The sequence below is a fragment of the Falco biarmicus genome, chromosome 2 (genome assembly GCF_023638135.1).
Source record: "Falco biarmicus isolate bFalBia1 chromosome 2, bFalBia1.pri, whole genome shotgun sequence".
NCBI lineage: Eukaryota > Metazoa > Chordata > Aves > Falconiformes > Falconidae > Falco > Falco biarmicus.
The window spans coordinates 30163088-30187322 of NC_079289.1; the positions used below are offsets into that span (position 1 = coordinate 30163088).

A 24235-nucleotide genomic window follows, 5' to 3' on the forward strand; every position below is an offset into this window, starting at 1 on the left:
TCTCCTCAAAAGTGTCTGTTCATCTGCCCTGCCCACAAGACAACGAAGAGCATCAGGCTGAAAAAGCCACTTTGCTGAATTAGGGTGTCCGCTGTGCAGTGAGTCAAAGAAGCAAGATATGAAGGCTGCAGTTCAGTGATTTATTTCAAAACACCTGAACACCAAACTGAGATTTGCGTTCACTTTGTGACAGCATAAATCCAGCAAATGGAGACAATCTGAGGGGTATTTCTGTATTGGATTGAGCTAAATACATACAGTACTTTTTCCCTCAAAAAAATAGCAAGCCATACACCAAATGGCGAAACAAGTTTAGTAACAGTTTGCATCATTAGCAATTATTCATAACGCGAGAAAAATGAAACAGACCAGACCCTCCAAAAGCTCAAATCAGCTCTGTTGAACTCTAATATTTATCTCATTTACCCTCAGCTGGGGTTCTGTCCTGGGATGCACATGTATTTTGCAATTTATTTATTTTTTTCCCCCAGATCTATTTTTTTGCTCAGATCTATTATGTACAGTAACAACACAGACTCTGAAGCTCGCCTCAGAGCTGTTTAGGTCAGTAGAGCAAACTGGTGTGAAGCAAGAGCAGAACCGGATCCCGTGACTTGCCATGTTGTTTTTTTTTCTTCGGTCCCATTCTTTATTTAATTTACAACCTCCAGTTCTGTTCATCTTCCTCTGTTCCCAAGTCCTTAGTAATAACCCTATTTCCTTAGCTCTTTCGCCATAAATAATTCTCCTGAAATAACATGAGGAGAGCCTGCTCTGCTAGCTCAGTCTGCCTCAGAGAAGGCCAGGAGATCAATTACTCTCATTGAAATGCCACGGGAAAAGGAGAATGTCCGAACAGGATTTCACACAACAGTTTATAACAACAGGGTGGGAGAAGGAAAGGCAATGAACAACTTTGTTGTGTGCTCCCACATAGAGAAAACAGAAAAAAAGACCCAGACATCGCTGGAAATCACTCTCCTCAGTGCTTATTCCTAATTGATTTTCTTGACATCTAAGTGTTATAATCTCAATGATAGCTACCGTAGCAATATATAGACATGCACACTTTTCTACTTTACAATTCCATAACTGTTTCTTTTAAGTTAGAGTACAATAAAATCAGTCAACTGTGCCACTAACTAACTGCTGCATTGTACTGTGAGAAAATATAGGGAAAGGACTTAAAGGGCTTCAAATTAATTCTAGTTCAGTGGAAGAGACCTCTAACAAAACTGTTTATTAAATGTGGTAATTGCTTTTACTAAACATATTTTACACTGCTTTTGCATAAAGTGATTATTTAATTAGCAATAAAAATGACCCCATTCTAATTTTTGTAGCTAATATTCATACAGCATTTCTACTGCTTGTGCAAGTCTGTAAGTGCAAATAGCATTATTTCTACTTAGTGTATGGTTGAATTAGGACCAGCAAAGAGTACAGTAGCAGTATTTTGATTTAAAAATACACCTCAGGGAATGGGGAAGCTAATAGCATTTATTTATCCATAGCAGTATTTAAATGAACCTTCCTTTTAATTCCTCTCTTCAGAATAACCTTGAACTCCAATGATTAGAGCAGCAGTAAGTGGCCTGCGAGAAGAAGGCATGTTTGAACATGTCCTCAAGGATGATGACAGTTTCGTAATTTCTCCGCAGGTTCCCCACCTAAAGTCAGTTTTAAAAATAAAGTTAGTTAAATACGTTTCAATCATTGCACTTCTCCTGAATCTCTCATGCAGCTTTAGGGCTCTTTTCTTGCCTTCTCCATTTTAAAGAGGCTTTTCCTTCCTCCAGGTACAGGGAGACCTGCACAAATAATAATGCTCTGTATCTGGATGCAGTGAATAACAATAACCAGAGATGTGAAAGGCTCAGTTTGAACACACCAGCAAACAAGCAAACATTAAAAACCTGAAAGAAATAATTTCCCTGCTGTCTTTCGATTATGTTTCTTGGGACATTAACATTCATTTAAAGAAAAAAAAATAATCAAAGAACCGTTATTTTTAAACTGGATAGTCTTCCTTTAAAGGCCCCCAAATGTCAGCACAGGGACAAATTTTCCACTGATGTAAATCAGCGTAACTCGACCACAGAGCTGTACCTATTTACATTAACTGAAGGTCTGTCATGTAACCTTCTAGTCTACGAAGATCTGCTAGTTCTTAAACAATGACCAAGATATTATACTGATTTAGAAACATCATTTATTTCTCAAGAACTCATTGCCCTCTTATTTTTTCATGCTAGTTAGTGCCAGTTCCATTAATTTACTTTTGCGCATGCAGCCACCACCCAAAATTACAGGCCAGGCCAAGAACATGGTGGCAAACAGCAATATTTTGTAACAAGGAAGCTCGATCTGGCTCAAATGTAAAGGTTTTTTACCACCTGCAATGAAATCTCCTGGGTCCCTGAGAAAATACTGATCATTAAAGGAATAACTATGTCTTCTAGCACACTGGATCTTGAGCAAGCAGAGAAAGCCCAAGGGGAAAGCAAGGAGGTCAAGAAAAAATTATTCTGGAGGAAAGACTGAAGGCCTGGTACTGTTTAGTCTGAAGAAGACAAGACTAGTGGGAATAGTACAGCACAAAGAAACCATGCCGCCATGCCACGCTGCATACAGCAGCAAGAGCAGAGCAAGAGCACAGGGGGAATATACTTTATCCAGTAGGAAAAACTTCCCAGCCACAGGAACAGGTATGGACTGGAGACATCTGCCCACCACCCAGAGGAAGGCCAGTGGTGGATGGTCCAAACACAGGACAGACAGGCATCACCCAGGAGCGACAGCAGCGGTGCCATGGGCCAGGTCAGCCCAGTGCGTTGTGACTGCATGGAAAGGCACATGTTCAGCGGACGGGGAGCGAGAGCGCGCTCAGCTCTGAGTCAGAGAAACACATCTTTTAGAGGATTAAGAGATGATGTAGGAAGTTGAGACTGCAAGTTGCCGACAATGAATACCAGACGGCCGATGCGGAGCTGCCAGCTCATCAAGGACCTGACTCAGCAAACAGCTCTGCTTTCTGCGACCGCCGCGCCAAGGGTTTTCTGCTCCCACACTACATCGCATGCCTCAAAAGCCAGAACAATCTTTTTTCCTTTTTTCTTTTAAGCTGGGGGAGATCCTAAGTCAGTGTCTCCTAAATTGGGAAGGCAGAAGATAAGCAGCAGGGAGCAGGAGAAGGGAAGTATGTGACTCCAGGACTCCCCAAGCTTCATGCCCAGCTACAGACACACAACACTTATGCAGGAGTCTGGGATCTGTAAAAGCAGCTGCTTGCCTGCCTTCCCCCCACTCCCAGCTACTGTGGAAACCTTCCTGCGGCAGCCTCAAGCAGGGGTGAGGTTTGGGCAACAGCGCCTCTGCTCCTCTCCTGCCCCACTCACCCAGTGCCGGGCAGAACATCCCTCCCTGCAGCTGAAGCAGGCAGCAGCGAGCAGGCTCTCACCACCTGCCTTCATGGGGAGAGGGAAAGCCACCCAGGGCAGAGACAGAGGGGGGAAGAGAAACAGGGAAAGTGCTTTACTAGATGGTAGATTGTAATAGATGGGAAGAAACAGGGACTGGGTGAGCAGGAAAACACACTGAGTGCACCATGAGAAGACAGAAAAGGGATGAACCGATGGTGGCAGTTTGCATCTCTTGTGAATGGCAGATGCTGCCCAGTTTGCCTCCTTGTTTCCTGCCAGCAATGCCCAGGCTCTCAGACAACCTTTTGTTTGCACTTTCCACCAGTGCATGAGCACATTCCACACACCGGCACTGCCCAACAATCAGTAAGAAGCCCAGGGCATGGTTTTGCATTGCTGCCTCCATTGTGGAAACAGTTGGTGAAAGAGGATTTTCCACACTGCATGCAAATTCTGATACTAAATAGAAAGTTTCTCCTCTGAACTAGAGAGGCAAGACTGCCACAGGTTATCCTTCAAAAGGAAATAAATTAAAAAGATGTGGAGCTGATTTATTCCAGAACAATTAATTGAGTTCTTTCCCAGATTTTTGGACCACAGGGTCCAAGGTGCCCAGCAGAGCTGCCACAGCACCCAAGGTGTCAGCAAATCCAGCAGGCTGCTGTGAGCTCCCAGGGAATGGGTCTGATCCCCGACAGAAACCTGCCTGTAAATGCAGGGATGCCTGCAGGTTTTCTCAAGACTCCGTTTGCAGGAAAAAGCTTGTTCCCCCACTCCAAATGTTTAATCTGAAAGTTTATTGGTGCGTTATTCCCACTCTCACCTGCCCTATTTGGCCTCCTTTGATTATTTATTTGATTTTAAATTGTTCATTATGAACTTTAATGTACTGCAGATAACCTTTCAGTAAGTGTACTATTAAAGATGAACTATTAATGTCTTCCTCTTAAGAAGCAATAATAGGGTTAAGTATTTGCATGGCTCATTTATTAGAAAAATGTGTGCAAGTAACTCAAGGACTTTTCAGTGAGTTACTCTTTATGAGCTAGATTCAATCAAGATTTCATCTGGCTTCCATGCTGCAATAATTGTCCAAGGCAGCTCGGCCGCCCAAGCCTTGGTGCCTGCACCGGGCTGATGGCAGCAGAATGCACACAGGGTCTGTGGCCCTGCTCCGCCACCAAACAGCCAAACCCAGCAGGTTTCCCCGGGTGAGAGCTTTATGCCTAGTAGAAAAGCACCAAGGTGATGCAGGACAGGGTTACCTAAACCATAGGCTCGAGGAAGAGATCCCCAGGACCCTGGGTGGCCTCTTTGCCACTGTGGTGGGGTGGTACTGCCAAGACATCCTCAAATCAGTCAGATCATGCATTGGGGAGCACCAAAGGTAGATTGAAAGGCCCCAGCTCCTCAAGAACACCAAATCTGTGAGCTGCAGGTGACATGGCTGGGGAAGCTGTCTCACTGAGCGCATCTCTGGATCTTCCACACAGGAAAGACTCCTGCTCAGCAAGCCTTGCCTTTGAGCTAACTGTGAGCACCAGAAAGTGAACTTCTCTGTCCATCTCTCTCCCCAGGTAGATTTTTATTTTTAAACAAGATTTTTCTGATCAGAAATAATAATATATTTTTTCTTCTTCTTTTTTTACAGCCAATGTGTATTCTTTCACCATTCTCAAACTGAAATGTTCTCAAATTGGTCTTTAGAAGATGTTTTCAGTTAGAAACTGACTCTTCTTATTTATTTCTTTTATTAGGATTAAGCAGGCCAAAACCAAGATGTTCTATTTTGGATTAAATAAACTATTTCAGGTTGACTACCCCCTCTCATGTACTTGAAGTATGAAAAAGAAATAGGCTTTGTTGAAACAAAGATAAATGTATAAAACACTTTCTGGCCCATTTTTCACACAGCTGCAGTCAAAACTTCTCCTACTTGGATTAACTCTTCCCACTTCTCCTTCATACCACCTACTCTATTCCAAACACTCCAACAGAAGATGTAAAAAACATCTTCAAGTAAATAAGAGCTACCTGCCATCTGCAAAACAAAACACAGAAAAGCAGAAATTAATGTCTTTTTAATCTGAAACAGAAATTGTACACACTGAAGTTGCAGCACACGGCCCCACCCTTAGAACCGCCTGCGTTGGCTCTGCTTGTGATAAACTGAGCCACAAACACAGAGCGAAAGCTGTTGGCAAACCATATACTATAAAGCAAATGCAGCGCGGATGAAATGGGGCGGGGGGGGCATCTCCCTGGCTGGATATATCAGTGTAGCTTTGCTGAAGGCAGAGATGACACAGCTGGAACAGCAGCAGCTGAGACCCAGCATCCTTAGGTCTCAAGCTTGGGGGCAAATACTTGGTGTCTATCCTTCAAAAACCTCACTCATTTTAAAATTAGGTAGACTTTAACAGCATTTATTCATTCATAGGCAACTACCAAGACTTTGCATCCAACGGACGAGTGGTTTCTAGCTCCTCAACATGTGTTTCACGTGCTGGGGGGAATAAATGAGGTTAAAATGCAATTCTGTTCCTTTACCTGGTATTATAGTAGAGATTGCTGCTTACAGCAGAGACACTTCAAACAAGACAGGTTTCCAGAGCTATCTTCAGTTCTGCTTATACACAGAATATGGACCACTAACTGCACTGGCATGAACAGTTCCAGCAATGAAGTACCTGGCAACTGGGACCCTGTTTGCATCTATTTCTTTTTCTTTACCTCCACCCCCAACCCCAATCCCTCCACCCCCACCACCCCACCACCCCCTTCTTTTTGTTTTCCATTTACTGGAAAAGACATAATCCCAGCAGAAGACTTGTTTCCTGGGTGGCCTGTATAAATGTCCCTTTCTTAGGCTCCAGCACCAGACCGTAATAGACCACTTACTTGACAAGGGGTTGTCCTCTATTGCCTCCAGACATCTCTGAGGTCTTTACCCCTCCTCAGTCTGTTGCTTTTATCAAACCAGCCCTGTCTGAGCCCGTGCCCATTGGCAAACAGCCCATTCTGTGTCCTGTCTCCCTTGCTCCTGCACAGAGCACCCAGCCATTGATGGGGAACTGCACATCACAGCTTACAAGCTGGAGGGCTTTTAGCCTTTCTGAGGAGAAGGACCAGATGCCTCATGACTGTTTTCTCCTCCTCTTCTCCTCCAGGACCAGTCTGTGGTAGCTCTGCCCACCAGGTTAATGGGGCCTCCCGGGCACATGGCTCCCACACTGTTGGGGAGCACTTTGCCCTTTCCCAGATGGTCTGTCCCCACCACTGCTCCTTTGTCCATCTCTCTTTGCAGTATCATTCAGACTGGTGCAGCTGAGCCAAAAGCCAACTCAGCAGCATTTCCCATCATATAAAGCCATGATGGGCTTGCATCATGAACACTTTGTACAGTCCTGGTTGTTCTTCCACCCCCACATCTTAAAAAAGATATAGTGGAATCTGGAGGAGGTTCAGAGAAAAGCAGCAAGAAGGGTCAAAGGTACAGAGTGGTTTGCACACAAGGAACAGCTGAATGCCCTAGAATGCTTCAGCCTGGAAAACAGAAGACCTGGGAGTGGAGGAAAGGATTTAATACAGTCAAAAATCAAGTGATCAAGAGTAGCATGGAAAGGGTGAGTAGGAAATGCCCATTCACTGCCTCTTCCAGTGCACACTGTGGAACTTGCAGTCGGTGGTTGGATCAAAACTAGTGAAAGAGATTGTTTTTGCACAGTGGGCACTTAAACCATGGATGCTAAGACAACATGGGCTCAAGGGGAGACTGGAGAAGTAAAAATCCACTGAAAGTGGTTCAGTGTACTACAGCCGCTTCTGCCTCAGGAAGCCCCCAAGCTGCCAATTGTTGGATGCTGAGACAGCATTTGGGCAAGCGGCATGTATGCTTGGACCCTCACCGTAGACACTCAGCCACTGTTGACCACAGCCAAAAATTTGTTACCTGACAGACCTTTAGTACGGCCCAGCATGGTGCTTCCTATATCTGCTACCATACACTCCTCCTGCAGAATCATGCCTGCCCTTGTTTTTCCTAGGACTTCAGCTTTATTTCATTGGTATGACATGCAAACACTGAGGCACCAAAGTCCTTCCTCTCTCCCGCAGAGTATGGCACAGCATCCCCAACACCCAGTACACTCTATTGGGAATCAAGCCAGATTTTTGTCATCCCTTCTACTCTCCTGTCTGCTCTCTGGAGGAGGATGCCTCCCAGCCTCTCCGCCATGTCCTAACACTCTTTTACCCTGGCCCAGTGTGCCCAGAGCTAACTCAAGACTTGGCAGCTACAGAGGAACCCTCCCAGGGAGTGAGGGGAATGTAGGAGGTCAAGGATGGCCGCTGAGAGGAGGGTTTTCTGTATCAGTGCCTCTAAGGACTGGCCAACATGCAGCTGTAACCATTTTCTAGACATTCAGCACTTTTTACCTGTGCTGTTAAAGGCAACTTGGGACAGGGACAGCCTAGTGATGCCTGGGCCAATTCTGAAGACATCATCAGAGCCCTCACAATAGGGTCAGGCATCCAAGTCCTTGCTGGCCGTCCTTGAGCTCCCCCAGGTCCTCACCTGGGAGGAACAGACCAGCCATAGGCAGAGCTGGGCAATCGTGATCTAGCTGGGAAAAAAAGCACTAGTATAAGCTGAATTGACACATTCCCTTTTGGGTCAGCCCAAACCATTACATTTGACCCAGTATGAAATTTTTATTCTAATTTTGGAAAGAAAAGCCTTTTCCCTGTGTCCTGATTCAGTGAAACATCTTGTTTTGAAAATATTCACGGTACAATTGTGTTTAAAAAAAAAATTGATTCTCTACTTTTACGTTCAAAGTTTCTTTTTGGATTAACCACATTTGTCACATTTATTAGCTTCCTCCTGTAAAAAAATTTAAAGCAGTCACTCAGCTGACCTCACCATGGGGTCTCAACCTCTCTCTTGCAAGCAGATTGTAACATGGTGCCTAAATGGGTTTTATAACACAAATAATCATGCCCAAAATTAAATAACCTGGTGTTGGGGATAGACCTGATCTCAGAGCGTTGAAGCCTATGTCATTCAAACCAGAGGTAGAGCGGCTTCACAGCTAGTGGGGTACAGGCAGCACCACAGCACTGAATACACGCAGCACCCACTTATGTCTTGACACTGCTCACCTCCAGGTGCCGGTGCTTCTGAGGAGTTAACAGTAATTTTAGCCTTGTGTCCAAAATCAGTTAGGAAACAGGAGCTTAGTAGAGCTAAGCTACCGCCAGCTCCTCCACTCCTTCTCCCTGAGCACTTTGGCTCTGTCATACTCCTGCTCACATTTCTGGAAGACTCTGGTGTTCACCCATGCATATTCACAGCTATGCACTGGTGTCACTAAAATATCTTCTAAAGTCTATTTCATGCAAATTAAATTTGTTTAACTAAGTTAACTTTATTCAGGCCAGTGCTCCATTCCTGTATTCAGTCTTTTTCAAGTGTGTCCAAAGGCTCTGATGCTCTGTCGAACGTGAGTCATTCAGAAATCCCAAGAAACTTCAGAAAAGGCTGAGTCTACATTTGAAACAAACATGCTTAGCAGTTTGCCAAAGTATCATGCCCAGCATTAGAGAGATGTCATACCTTAGGATTGTACACGTACCCTGAAGCCCTGAGTCCTACAGGACTTCCATGGGTCCTATAAAAAGCTCATTTCCCACTCCCATGGAAAGAGCCCGTTGCAGCCCCTGTAGCAGAAACCTTGTCTATAGCCATAAGACTTTGATCCTCCCCAGAGATCCAGCTTTAATATTTCTTGTTTTTACAAAACTGTTTGCCACAGTAGCTCACTCTGCCAGTGCATCTCATCATGGTCAGTTCATTCATTGTTTCTGCTGGTCTCATTAATCTCCCCCTCCCCTTCCACAGATAAACCACCTTTTAATGGTTGTGTTAAGTAACAAACAGCATGCCAAGGAGTATCTTGTATACTTCAGAAGGTTAATGTCCTACCAGATTTATCTGGGCATTTAAATCCCATTTCGAAAAAGTTCTTTCAGTTACTGATCTACTGAATGTAAATTTCATAATAATTTATTTCAGAAGGGGAAAAGGAATGAAAAGTTAGAATTATTACCTAGTTTTTCAGTGTTTGTCTGACAGGTTAACATTTTGATTTCAAGTCCTTATAATAGGACTTTCCTCAGGTGCAACCCTGCATGTCATCAAAGTATTTGCCCCCTAAACCTTGCTCACAATTTCCTGGTCCCAGACACAACCAGCCCAAGTGGAGACCTCAGCTCACACTTGGCAGGGGCCATGCCAAATCCACCTCCCATCCTATCTGCTGCTTGTGTCAGCCCAGCAAAGAGGCGATGGCTTCCCCCTCCAGGGTGGGTGTCAGATGCTGTCCATGCCTGCATTCCCGCACCACCGGGGGCTGCAGCCTCTCAGCCCACACTGCACGGGCAGCAAGCAGCACGAAGTGCCTGGGCCTCACCAGTCCCTTGCTGTGTCTACCTGGCATGCCCGGATGCTACAGAAACCCCATTTTCCAGTTCTGTTTATTTTTTAAAGCTGAGCCTTTGACCTTCTAGGTAGTCATAATTTTCCAGCCATCAAACAGGCATAAGGACTGTGGTATGTGCCTGCCACAGCCCCAAACCACAACTGAGAGCTCTGAATACCCTCTCTCATTAGCCCCAACAGGACGTCAAAGGCAGGCTCAAATGCTAAGCCCTCACTGTCTCAGCTAAACTTATGTATTTTGCTGTTAATTATTTTTCAAACAGGATGGGACGGTGTGGCAGAAGCCAGATGTGGAGATCGGGTGAATCTGCCTGCATTTTTCCCTTAAAACAAGCCCACCTAAAATACAGAAAGGCTTTTCACCTTGAAACCTGGGATTTATTAGGAGATCCTGTCATAGATAGGATGGGGAAATCCACAGCCAGAAGGCAGAATTGTTGAAGGATTGTTCCAGAACACAAGCTATGATTAAAAACATACATTTCTCACAAACACCTCCCTTTTTATCAATTAATCTTTTTTGGGGGTTATTTATTCTTAAGTGTACCAGAATGCAAGTTCTCTACTTAGGAAGCACAGCGAAGAAAACACTGAAAATGTCAGCATAGGAAAATTTTATTTTAAAATGCCATTACCAAAGTTAAACTAAAAATTTCTTTTGATCCATATTCAGCAATGTCTATCCATCCTCACTGCTGTCTACTCATGCCTCCTTCAGATAAGCATATCCCAATGCTGACTTGTTTTCAGCCATGGTCAGTTTGCTTTTTTGAGGGGCTGTTTATGTTTCCTTTAAAGAATATTTCTCTTAAGTGCTGCAAGGCTATACAGTCTGTTGGCATTTTAGCACAGTCTTCGCAAGCTCTGATCTCTTGTACACTTTCATTGAACAGCTGTTTTGTTCAGCATGCAGAGATTTAAAATCCACCTATCACACACTTCAAACAGGACTAAGTAAGTGTGTGATATCTTGGAAACACAGTCTGATGAGAATTCTTGATGTAGAGATGACTCTGCCATCTTCCCGTAAGACAGAAAAAAATTAAGGAACTGAACTTTTCTTAATCAAGCTTTTCTTTGCGGTGCTGCAGCATGAAACAGTGTCAGTTTTTGCCATGCTCTGGCTGGCTGCCTGCTCCCCATGCTGTGCGCATCAGAGCCTCCAGCAGGTCACTGCTGTGGCTACCCTAGCAAAGCACCTGCAATGTGCCACCAGTCCCTGAAATGAGACAGAAACCACGTGGGTTTGTGCTTTTTTAATAATAGATATTCAATGGACAGTTGCCTCTTCTGCAAAACACACTAATAATCATGACCAGCCTTTATGCCTGCGGCCCCTGCCACTTTCAAACAGGAATCTCACACACCTACTGCAGACCAGAGCAGTCACAGCAGATCAGGGTCTGATCTCATTACCCTGCTGTGCATCTAGCATAATTCAGTCACTCACGGCAGGTACTTTGGACTTGCACCAGTGCCACTGTGATCAAACTCTGCCTCTCTGCCTGTTTTAAGAACAATATTTAGGAAAAGATGCCAAAAATATCTTTTCACAGGTACAGGCACTGGCTAAGAGCATGTCCTTGTTTATTAGAAACATCTAACCATCTGGTCATTCTTATTTCAAATATTACCATCACCTCTGCAAAATTCACAGGGTCCTGCAGCATCGGGTGCTCCAGGGAGCACAGGGGAAGCAAGCACCACGATGATCAGTGTCACTGCAGGCAGAATATTTTGGGTCACTGCTCAGCCTGGATGTTGCCTGAGCCTGCACACAAGGATCCTGGCAAGGCTGGAGAGAAAGGCAGAGCCCTCATAACCTGTAGCTGCCCAGTTTCATGCAGGAAATTCCCTCTTTTATCTGAACCAATGCTCCACGTAAGCTGGTTGCTCTGTCTGCAACAGTGGGCTTAGGGCTTTAACTACCTGGGGAGAAAAGTGACAGTTTCTTCAAAACCTTAGAAGTACAGATGGGGTATAGAGTATAGGTAGCTTGACTTGATTGGGTTTTACACTTGTTTCTGAGCTAGAATTAAAACTGCCTCAGCTGATGGGTGGCAGAGACTCAGACCTGCCACTGCAGCATACTGTGGGCATCAGCTTTGTCCACCATGACCTTGCAAATCACAGTGAATCACCCTTCACTTGCACCCCTTGCATCCCCTGCTCCTGAGCTCCAGAGACTGACAACAGACTTCCTAGCATGCTCACTGCTCAAAGATGCAACTGAGTGAGATCAGATGGAAGTCAGAGGAAGGAAAATAAATGCCAATATGTTTGCATTCTCATACTGTCTGGAGAGCTAATTAGTCTTGGTTCTGGTAAACACACTTGGGGGAGACGACACCAATCAGCTAAATTAACTTGCCATTTCCCTGGACACCTTCAGTGCATTAAAGAAAAAAAATATGCAATTTTGACACTGACACAACTCTGTACACCCTCTCTACACACCACTGTTATTGGCTTTTTATGGAGAAATTCAAAAGCATCTCTGTTTTTCTGAAGTCCACATTCCTGTAAAAGTGATGGTCCTGCATCGCCAGGGTGCTTTTCCCTGTGGGATACCAGAAGTCAACATCATCTGGAATTAGCCTGGGCAATTTTCCATAATTAGGGCCCTGATTATTGCTACTGTGGGAGTACTGTGCAGTCCCAGGGCAGGACGGGTAACGTAAGCTGAGGCAGAAGGAGGTAGAGAGAACAGCAGACACAACTTGAACACAATGAAGATGGGCAATAATGCAATAAGACCAAGTAGGCACTCCTTCAGTTAGTGAGTAATAACATTTTTTGCTATAAAATGGAAGTTCCTCAGTAGTGAAACACCAAGGACAACAGGAATCTGAATGTGCTGCCAAGTCCCAGGATAGAGATGCTGCAATGACACTAAGGAGCCTTGTGCCATTGGGGCACATCAAAGGAGCCACAAAGATCTACAGCACTGAAGTGCCCTAAAGACCTGGTGCCATGCCAGTAGAGCAGCCCTTGGGAGCAACCTGATGCAGCGGAGTTGGGCAGCCAGGAAGAAATCAGGCAGATTAGCAACAAACCTGTAACCAAGATGCCCAGTTCATTAAATGAAACTAAAGGTAGGCAAAACATTTTAAGTAAAGCAAGCGAGTAAATACTGTAAATGTTAAAAAAAAAAAAAAAAAAAAAAGTGGATTACAGACCTGAGAATAGTGAAGAGATTGACATGCTGAGGTATAAACAGAAATAGGTGAAGTAGCCAGTGTCTAAGTCTAATCCTTTTGTAACACAGCACCATAAGAGGTCTTACAGCAAGGCTGGTCAAAATTTTCCATCAAAACTTCTCTACTGAACAGTAAAAAAAGTACTTTTATATGATTCCTCTTTCTAATTTTTTTTTTACCCACAACAGCTGCTTTCCATGAAAATTTTCAACATTTTGTGGAAACACCAAAAAAAAAACCCCAACCCTCTGTTTATGGCAACTAGACATTTTCAGACAAAAAAAAAGATGAACCTTTTTGGTGAGCATTAAAGAATGGCCTGTAGTTTTGAGACATGACTAATCCTTTTCTTGCCAAACACTGAATATTTTTTGGTTTTCCAATAAAAAGTCCAGATTTTCCTCTGGGTGGGTGGGGGGACTTTCCAAACCAGCAGCACTTTAAATGTCAAAAAATAATATGCAAGCTCAATTCCAGCCTTAAGGGATGGCCAGTGCTGAGGTCTATGTAAAGAAAGAGTATTGGGGGCCAGTCAAAGGACAAAACCAAGCAGACAAACAGCCTAGTTCTCGACAGGCTGCAAACAGAAATGGAAAGAAGCAGGAAAACCAGCATGGTGTGTTGACCTTGGCTGGACACCAAGTGCCCACCAAAGCAGCATTATTGCTGCCCTCCTCGGCTGGGCAGGGAGAGAAAATGTAAGGAAAGGCCGGTGGGTCGAGGTGAGGGCAGGGAGAGATCGCTCGGCAGTGACCCTCACGGGCAGGGCAGGCTCCGCTTGGGGAAATTGGTTAATTTATTACCATTCAAAACAGGGTAGGATAATGAGAAATAAACGCAAATCTTAAAACACCTTCCACCTACCCCTCCCTGCTTCCCAGGCTTAACTTTACTTGCAGTTTTCACTGCCTCCTTCCCACCAGCAGCACAGGGGGACGGAGAATGGGGGTTGCAGTTAGTTCATCATGCATCTCAACCACTCCTTCCTCCTCAGGGGTAAGACTCCTCACACTCTTCCCATGTTCCAGCGTGGGGTCCCTCCCACGGCAGACAGTCCTCCTTGAACTTCTCCAGTGCCAGTCCTTCCCACGGGCTGCAGTTCTCACACCCTGCCCCAGCCGGGTCCCCCCACGGGTGCCGTCCTTCAGGCACAGCCGGCTCCAGCCTGGGTCCCCCCGGGGTCCCCAGCCCCGCCAGCAAACCTGCCCCAGCCCGGGCTCCTCTCCCCGCGGGGCCACAGGCCCTGCCAGGAGCTGCTCCAGTGTGGGCTGCCCACGGGTCACAGCCTCCCTCGGGCACCCACCTGCTCTGGTGTGGGGCCTCCAGGGGCTGCAGATGGACATGGACCTCCATGGGCTGCAGGGTGACAGCCTGTCTCACTGTGGTCTTCACCACAGGCTAAAGGGGAATGTCTGCTCCAGCATCTGGAGCACCTCCAGCCCCTACTTCTACACTGACTTGGGTGTCTGCAGAGTTGTTTCTTTCATGTATACTCACTCCTCTCTTTGGCTACAGTTGCACAGGTTTTTCCACTCCTTAAATAAGTTATCCCAGAGGCACCACCATCACTGATGGCCTCAGCCTTGGCCAGCAGCAGGTCCATCTTGGACATTGGGGGAGCTTCTAGCAGCTTCTCACAGAAGCCACCCTTATAGCTCACCCCTACTACCAATACTTTGACATGCAAACCCAATACAACCAAAAAAAGGAAATCATTGAAGTTATTAAGCTGGGCGACAGTGAGACAATTGGGGCTCAGGTCAATGTTTTTTTTGTTGTGCGAAGTGTCAAATATTCCAGTCGTGGATGTCTAAGAAGCAGTTTGTAACTGAACATCTAAAGACTTGGACACCGAGTAGTCACAGTCTTGAATACTTGGCCAGTCAATGGCTCTGACTGCCTCAATATCCTTGGCTGCTTTATAATGATAGAGAAATAAGTGGTACATGGGTTTTTATCTGCCTTTGCCAGGACAGGCATTGCCAGGCCAGAAATGTTTCTTTAGCCTAGTGAAGTATCATTCAGTAAAATAAATACATTATTGAAAGAAGTTAAATCAAAATCTAAAATCCTAACATTTATTGCAGGAATCTTATATGGTGCTGTATATTAAAAATGGTTATTTAAGGAAACTGTTCTGTTGGACTGAAGCCAACCCTTGTGTTCTTAGTAATAAAATATTTCATCTCATTTCACCTCTAACTTTTGATCTTGCAGCAGGTATCACCAGAAGATGGCAGGGTAAGCCAAGGCAGCTGTAAATGTCATCATGCATTAGTATAGGACCTGGAGTTAATTTAAACCTATTTATTTGTGTGATTCTCTTGCTTTCTTAGCACCTAGCAGCTTACTTTACAAATACAATAGTAGCCTGGGGTAGATTTTTCTCATGAAATTCCAGGTTTAAACATGGTGCTGCAAATGATTCCCAGCAGCTGAAGTGATAACAGAGGCCAAGTAGCCAAAACTTCTCTAGGAGGTAAAAAACATTCTTTGTGGGTCCCCTACATCCTCTGAAAACTTCACCAAGCCTAGAGAGAGTTAAGACATAACAAATCCCTCAGGATGATGCAAATTTCTGTTAAAGCTGGGGAAGAAGCTGTTGGAGCTGATGGTCTGGTTTCAGAGCTATAGTGGAGCCGAAAAGGTAGGAAGACAAAGGTTCCTGGAAAGAAAAAGGCAAAAGTGTTGTGGCTTTGCCTGACCATGTTAGACAGGAGGAAGAGTGGGAGGTGTCATCCTGCAAAAGCACAAAGCAGGTCACACAAGAAATTAAGGTGAATTAATCAGAGATTAATTAAAAACAATGCAAGCCCACTCAAAAATCGGTCATGGTCCTGCACCCTGGTGGTAAAGTTACACAACATGAACTCAGGGAGGAGGTAACACGGCAGAAAGGACATCCTCAGAGTTTACTCAGCTCAGCAATGTGGATCTCAAATATTTGGTGTCAAAAGCAAGAATGCCTCTCAGACAGGGGCACGGTGGTAACACATTGCTTCACAAGGGGTTGTTTGAGAGCCTGGTGCCTGCAGAGGGTTCAGCCTCTGCCAGAGACAGCGACATGCTGGCAATGTCTGGTGATAGAGGCATCAGCATCAGCATGTTTCCACCTGAAATGGGGAAAAATAGTGGATGAGTATGGGATGCATAATAAAGCACAAAGGAAGGAAGGAAGGAAGGAAGGAAGGAAGGAAGGAAGGAAGGAAGGGAGGGAGGAAGGGAGGGAGGAAGGGAGGGAGGAAGGGAGGGAGGAGGGAGGGAAGGGAACAGAGAAACTCTAAAAAGAATACTTAAAAGTGTAAAAAGAGCATTTAAAAGTGGGGGAAAGCAACCAGCCTCCTCACCACAGACAGTATAGGAGTGGCAACACATGACTCACAGGAGAGGAAGAGGCTGGTTTATGGAGCAAGGTAGATAACCAGATGCCTGAGAAAAGGAAAGTCTAATCATCAGTCTGTTCCTCCTTCAAAATATTTTCCAAATGGAGACATGGTAGCCATTGAAGGATGTAATTTCTGTGAGGGTAGAACTTCTAGGTAAGTATGGGGCAAGTTGTACTTGGGTGCTGTAAGAGCTTGTAATTCAGGGGCATGGCAGTGTAGTATGCCCACATCACCTTTCTCTTCAGACTCAGTAGAGGTGTGAACTATCTATTCTGCCTGTAAAAAACCAAAGGGAGTCACAGCCGATAATGTCAGCAGATGAAGGTTAAGAACAAGTAGACACAAAGGGAGAAAAGAAAAGCATGGCAGGGAGACACACATGGCTCAGTCCAGGGTTAATGGCAAGGCTATGCAATTCCTGAATTTCCTCTGGGACCAATCCCATTTGATCTACTTAAAAAAATCTCTTCTCATTTCAGAGTAGTTACTTCTGGTTCCTGTCCTTGCGCATAAGTATTATGGCCTTTTCATTAAGACTGTGCACAAACTTCACTCGCTTTAGTGAAATCCATGTCAGACTGCAGTGCTGGCTGTAGATTAACTTCAACCTAACAAAATAAGCTTTGCTTATTTTTAGTCCCAGTGTAGGGCGAGGAAAACATATAGTCCTTTCCGTTGGTTTGCTGCTTAAAGAAAACTAAAAGACATTAATATAAACTGTGAATTATAAAATCTTGAGCTTTAAGTTAATTAATTCCCCTTCACTAGTTTGGGTTTGTAGGTACTTTTCCTTAAAGAGCAGGTTAAATTTAAAAGCCTACTTCTGAACCCTTTAAGGCCAGTATAAATAAGAGGTAACTGCTCATGCTAATGGAAATACACTAGTGCATAAATTAGCAAAACCAGATTTAGTTTCACTTAAGCTGGTTTTTGATGTGCTACGTCTAGTTCTACTCCTTCCTCACAGTTACGTTGCAAGAGGTGTTGCTGTGCATTGCACACTTGCACAACAAGTAAGACTATTAAATAAACAGGGATACAACAAAAATATGAAGTTTCAGAATATTCAGGAAATCATCATTTCCTGGAGCTGAATAAATATTTTAGAAAAAACTCACCCAGCAGGAAATGGAGCTATCTGAAGTGGCCAGTAGGTTCAGAGGATGTGGAAAGGGGTTTGTTCAGAGGCATTAAATAAACAGAGTAAAATGCCTTGGGAAATTGTTCCCTTTATTTGCTTTCTTGGCTAACAATGTTCATTTTACATTCAGCAATCAGCACAAGAGACACAAGCAGGCCCCATGCAAGATTACCAAGCTGACTGTAAACTGATACACAGTCCTCCTGCTTCTGCAGGCATCCTGAAATGATAGCTAAGAGAGATCACACTGCCCTGCTCAACTCCTGAGCATGCTGCTTCTGCATGTTAAGGATTTGGCAAGTTAAATATTATCATATTAACCATTTCACTGCTCTCAAACTTAACAGGTCCGCTTATTCCTTGGCCAAGCACCAACTGACCTCCAAGTAACAGGAAACAATATAACCATATGTTGATAGAAAAGCCTGTGGCCCATCAAAACCTGCTAACTAGAAGATACTACCTAAAGTCTAAACATCAGAGTGACACAAAGGAGAAGAATGTGAATCATGATATTCATGCTTAGATCTTTGCAGTCTTCCATCTTAACATATACGTGAAGCTGACACAGCATTTCATGAATGCTGTACTGGAATATCACAGAACACAAGGACCATACTGCAGTTTTCAGCTCTCGTTCCTCAGTCCAGGCCCTTGAGCCAGAGTCAGATACAGCACAGTGAGCACAGACTATAATGTTTCACTGGGTTTTCTCCCCCTGTTCTCTTTTCTTGCCTAAAATTGTGCTGAGCTTTCATTCTCCCGTGAGAACATATAAATATATGGATGGGTTTGAACTTTCTGTTTGACCTTGACCCTGGTCACCATGAGCAAAGTTTTCTGTGGTTTCTAGATGGGTGTCATTCCTATACCCAGCAAAATCAAAAGATTAAATGGCATTAGACAGTTAACATGCATAAGGAGGTCAGGCTGAGGAGAAAATATGTATCTGCAACTTTACGTGCCTAAACAGCTTAGTACATTTATCCTTATTTTCTGTAAGCCTCAGTTGCCAATGTGTAAGACTGAGGCTGTAATCCCTTTATGCCTGTGGAGCATGTGAAGACATCTGGTGCAAGAGCTGTCTTTTACTGCCCAGCTATGCAATGCTTGGCACCACAGGTCCCCAGCATCACTTGGTAATAAAATATTAACGATATTAACCACCCGGACCTGCACCTCACAGAGTCTCTGAGGACCGAGACAGCTGACTTTTCAAGGAATATGCCCTATTACTGGAATCATCATTTACAGAGCTTCTGGAAAAGGGATGAAGGTGGGGACATGGGAGAAAAACAGGAGGTTCCTGAGAAATGAACAGGAGGGGCAAAGAAAACGGAGGAGGCAGTGGAGAAGTGCAGTGAAAGAAGAGCTAATACGTGAAGAGAAAATGAGGGGAGAGATTACAGCAAAAGAAGCCAGAAGAGATACATTAGGGACTCTGAGAAGAAGCAGAAGTAAGATTTCGAGGGGTGAGAGAAGGTGGACCAAGAAGAGAGAGAGGGGAAAAACATTCCAGCAGGTCTGATAACAGAGCTCTGATGAGGCTTCACACATTTCAAACAAGAAATATGGGCCCCTCCCAGGCGAAACTGGGCTTCCACTGCCAGCAAAATTGTTTCCACAGCTGAGACTGCAGTGCCAGCGAACGTCTGCGATCAGCCCATCCAGGTGCTCTGTGATACAGGCAGCACCAGACTCAACCCATCAAAGCGATGGGAATAAATCTGAGGGCCAGGAATGAGTACTTGGGCCCCTGCTTGGCTGCCGCTGTGCAGAAACAAGAACATAAGTAGCCAAGGAAAGACACATTTAAGGTATAACTCAACAAAAATAAGAAACAGACCTTTTGACAGCAGACATGCTAACAAATCAAGTTCAGGGAATAAGAACCAGCTATGCTGCAGGAGGGACAAGGACTGTGAAAGCTGTTGTAAGAGTCTGATATGCCAATTTGCAGAAATTCCATCTATTTCAATTTTCAAATTGGACGTATGCTGGTAAACTCTCCCATCTGAGCTTTTTATTAATATCGTACGAGCTACAGCCTGCAGAGATTTAAAGTCTCTCCAGTTTTCCTGACTATGCAGTTAGTCTCTGGCATCCTGGTGAACACCAGTGTGACTTCTCCGGTGGGCCTCTGAGCTCAGCAGGCGGGTGCACCGGTGCTGGCAGCTGCTATACCACCACTAAGCTGCAGCGGTGCTTCCCGGACGCTCAGCAGAGCCGAAGGCAGGGTGCTGAGCACTGCTTGTTCCACAAGTAGTTGCACTGACCTTTGGGGGATTACTAATGCAGTGTGACAATTTGGTCTGATGAGAAAGGGAGAGATATTATCATCCAGACCTATTCTTTCAAGTGTAGCTCCAACACATTGAGTGCATTATATAGCAAGGGTAGAGATTTTCTATAAACAAAACAGTAGCCCAAATTCTTTTGAACATCTTCCTATGAATCTGTACCAGCAAAGTATAAGACCAGGCTGGAAGGTTGCCTTCTGGGGCATGACATGCAACCCATTGCTATTGCAAGTATCCACGTCATAGGGCAGGGGTCCTCAAACTACGGCCCGCGGGCTGGATACGGCCCCCAGGGTCCTCAATCTGGCCCCCGGTATTTACAGACCCCCCCGCACCCCCCCGCCGGGGGTTGGCGGGGGGGGGGGGGGGGGGGGGAACCAAGCAGCCGCAGATGGCTGCCTGCCACTGCATCCGCGCGCCGGCCCCCTGGTTAAAAAGTTTGAGGACCCCTGTTATAGGGTATCTTTCATAACCACTAATTCACTTACGTTTACTAGGGTGTCAGAGTCATCTTACAACTATGTCAAATATTCATCTTTTTATCACTGCCATACAGAGGGCTTTGTGGAAGAATCCAGTTCTTGGACTGGAGAGGGAACAACATGGCTGCTCACGCATCACATTGTCTTGGCCCCATGTCTGGTCTTTGTTTGCACAGGACTTAAATGTTCACTACATATATTTAAACTCACAATCAAATCCTGATACAATTTAAAGTTATGGGAGTATTCCACACTTGCAAAATTTAACCAAAGCCTTGCTCTGCTGGATGAAAACAATTTTAAAGATAACCACCCACGTTCCTGGAAGGCTTTCCACAAGCAACAGCTGAATGACTCTGAGCTAATGTAACCAGGCTCCCATACCATGCTCAGCTTGTGACCAGAGAGATCCCCGCCCTCATGTTACATGAAGTAAGACTGGGACATGGAGGAGGTCCCCTCGTCAGGAGATGGTGCTTTCCCCAGCCCCCCCAGCGCTCCACGTGGTGTTTAAGCTGTTCTCCCTCTGCTAACCCCTTGCCTGGGCCAGGCTCCACTTTAGCTGTGATGGAAGAGTCCCAGGAAACTCTTTTCACTGCTTGCTCTGGCTTGAATTCACTGCTGTTGCAAACTCTCCCAGGAAAATGTCCTCCTGCAGTTACGTCAGCACTGTGACAAAGCTGAAATTCTGAGGTGTTACCCAGAAGGAGCTAATTTAAGCGAACAGCTGGACAGATTTAGAGGAGCACCAGGAGGGCTGAGTGCCTCAGCAGCTTCACCTGGTATTTTCTCAGCCCACCCTTCTCAAACTAGATTGCAAGCTCTTCCAGGTAGAAGCCATGGATCCAAATGGGTTCGGTGAACTGCATAGCATGCTTGCAGATGTTGTGAATCAAATATGGGCAAATAAATGCCCTTTGTCTGCTTTCAAATCTGCCCAGACACAGAATGTAAAGTCAGGCAAGACACCTCCTTGACTCTGATTTTGCAGCCTTCACGATCTCAGCCTCCCTTAGCTGCTGGAGCCTCTGCACTCACAGCCCACCGGTGCTGACAGCAGCCCCCTGCCCTGGGTGAGGCAGAGAAAAAAGGATGGTCCACTGCTCCCGTCCAAAGGAGAAAGTGAGGAACCTCCCTATTTGAAAGTCCAAATCACAGACAATGCAAAGGCAGCAATTTGTCTCCTGGGGAAGCTCAAATCCCTGGTAAAGGGGAGAAAGGAAGAAGGGAAAACCTACCATGAACTCCCAAATGAATTAGGAAGAAGACAGCTTGTTTCTTCTGGTAAATCATTAGTTGCCAAAAAAACTCACTATTTCAGGCTGGCTGATGACTTTCCAAAGTTTGACCAAATTCAATGAACAGGTTTTGCCAAAACAAATGAAGACTGGCTTTTTTTAACTGTCAGAAACTTTGTTTGGACACTTTCTGAACATAAGCCCTTCACATTTTTGAACTATTTATTTTTGGGGGTATTTACAATAAAAGTCCTGTAAATAAAGGTACACAGGTGGCAGTTCACCTTCCACCCAATAGCACAGTATTAATGTCATCAGCTGGAAAATGAAAGATGCAGGTTTGATTTATCCCTCATGCTCGAGGAGCTGTACCCACATCCCAGAAAACTGCACTGACCACCAGTCAGTGCTAGCACATCTCTGTTTCTCATGGGTCCTTGTGGACAACGCTGCAGTTTCTGCAAACTAGGTGTCCTTTCTGGTTAAAAGACCTGACTTGAACTAAAGTCTTCTACCCCTTCGGGGGTCACTAGCCACTTAACCATTTGTGAGTCCCTCTTAGTTTTTGCCAGTACCCTGCCATCCCCTGCAAAGATATGAGGCTGAGGATGCTCCAAGGAGGAGAGCACTGCCAGGAGGTGAGGATGACCCATGCACAGGAGGGAGTCCCAGGCAGGGCACAGCCAGCAAAGCTGCCTGCATCAGCCCACCCCATGTTCCCCCGCACCCTGGGCACAGGAATAATCACGGGTTCCTTTCAAGTCAAAGAGATGCCCAAGCTGCTGCCAGCTTTATCAATCTAACATTTAATTTTTTTGGCTTTAACTTCAGAACTCCAAGCGGAAAACTTTCTGCAACTTTTTACCCCAAAGTTTTGGTTTGGGTTTTTTAACTTCTTTTCACTGTGGCAAGGAAAAAATCCTGATGTGGGAGAGTAGAACACAGTCTACATTTCAGTTATTTATTTCAATTACTTTTCAGATCAGCCAACAAGCATATTACTTGGTTATTTACACAATCCAGTCTCAGTGCCCTCATTTCTCCCATATTCATTTTATTTAGATGCTGTCTGGGTGAGACAGGTCAGTTGTTTCCAAATTATCCCAGGCTTCTCTCTGGCATCTTGTACCTATCTGGGACTGCAGTCATCAGAGTGCCTGAGAGGACCAGTTGTCTTTTCACATTGGATAAGGCAGCAAGGAGTCCTAATTGGTCCCCCTGTCCCTGGAAAAAAAAATGAAAACTTAACCTCACTAACCTCTAGCTTCCACATTAATTTTGTATATCACTGTCTGCATTTCTAGTAGATATAGTGAAAAATAAAGAAACCATTTGTTTGGCTTAAAAAGTTTAAGAACCTAACTTAATTTTTCAATTTTATATTTTGTAACACACTTCATTGTATAGCTGAGGAAGAAATCAGCTGAACTTCCCTCATGCCTGACCATATGATCAGGAGATGGCTACTGCGGGTACAGTTCGGCAAGAGAACTCTTTTGAAGTCACAAGTCAAAAAGACTTTTGGGGGTTTAAATGCCTTTTTAATGTGGTCTCTTTTCTGTGTGGAGCACAGTCCACACTTAAAGGGCTTTCTATGTGGCTGTGAGAAATGCATTTCTTGAAACTCATTTTTCATCTCTGCCCTACAGAATCTGTGTAAAAGCTCAGACCACTCCGTATATCCTCACATGCTTCAAAGGATGCTCATCTTAACCATGGTCCTGTGAGGTCCCCAAACCAACAGGAGTTTAGTCTAGATCAGATAACGCAGGTCACGGTCTAAAGACTGAATGTAAATATCTATTATAAAGGTAACAAAGACTTCTTTTTCTCCTTATTCTCTTCAAAGCCAAGGACAACTACTTTGCACTGAACTGATTTTCCTTTTCAGGGAGTAATCTCATTATATCTTGGTACTGAGGCCATCATTCAGTGAGAGTACTGCATGCCCTGGTCAGGTACCAAGCTTGCAGTAGTCAGGCAGGACCAGGTCCCTGTGTGCCACTGAACACAGACTGCAATCCTCGGGGGCAGGGCGGGCATCACTGTGCCTCCAAAAGTGCCTTCTCAGGGAGAGAGACCAGGAGGCATTGCCTCAAAAAGGGCAGAGGGGTGCGTAACATGGTAACATCTGCTGCCATATCTGGTCATCTTGTAGGAGCTGGCCTCAGGCACACGGTGTCTTTGAGTAAGGCTTTGTCTTTCCTCCTACATATTACAACAGGTCGGAGATGGCTGCCTTGTGCCAAAATACCTACTGGTGATGTACAAGCATGCTTTGCTGGGCACCACTGGTGGAGCCTGTCATGGTAATGGAAATCTGGTATCTGGTGGCTGCATGCCCTTCCTTTAAGCTTTGAGTAACAAGGGAAAATGTGTGTGTGGGTCTGGGATCACCTATTTCTCCCCTCCTCAGTGACTTTACCTCCCAGTGTAACATTCCCAGGCTACAAAGGGAAAAAAAAAAAAAGGGGGGGGGGGGAAGAACAAAATCCAAACAGTTTCTGGAAGAAATTTCAGTTTTCGTAGCCCTGTCACCCGGTCCGAGTGCAACAGTCAAAGTA

At 44.9% G+C, this 24235-nt stretch overlaps 1 long non-coding RNA gene across 1 annotated transcript; it reads right to left on the bottom strand.

Moving 5' to 3' along the window:
- Positions 1 to 119: 119 nt before the first annotated feature.
- On the bottom strand, positions 120 to 6376 carry LOC130145304 (uncharacterized). Its single transcript, XR_008820473.1, has 2 exons — positions 6324 to 6376; positions 120 to 1670 (listed from the first exon to the last, which is right to left on the bottom strand). It is a non-coding gene; the product is annotated as an uncharacterized LOC130145304 (long non-coding RNA).
- Positions 6377 to 24235: the final 17859 nt, after the last annotated feature.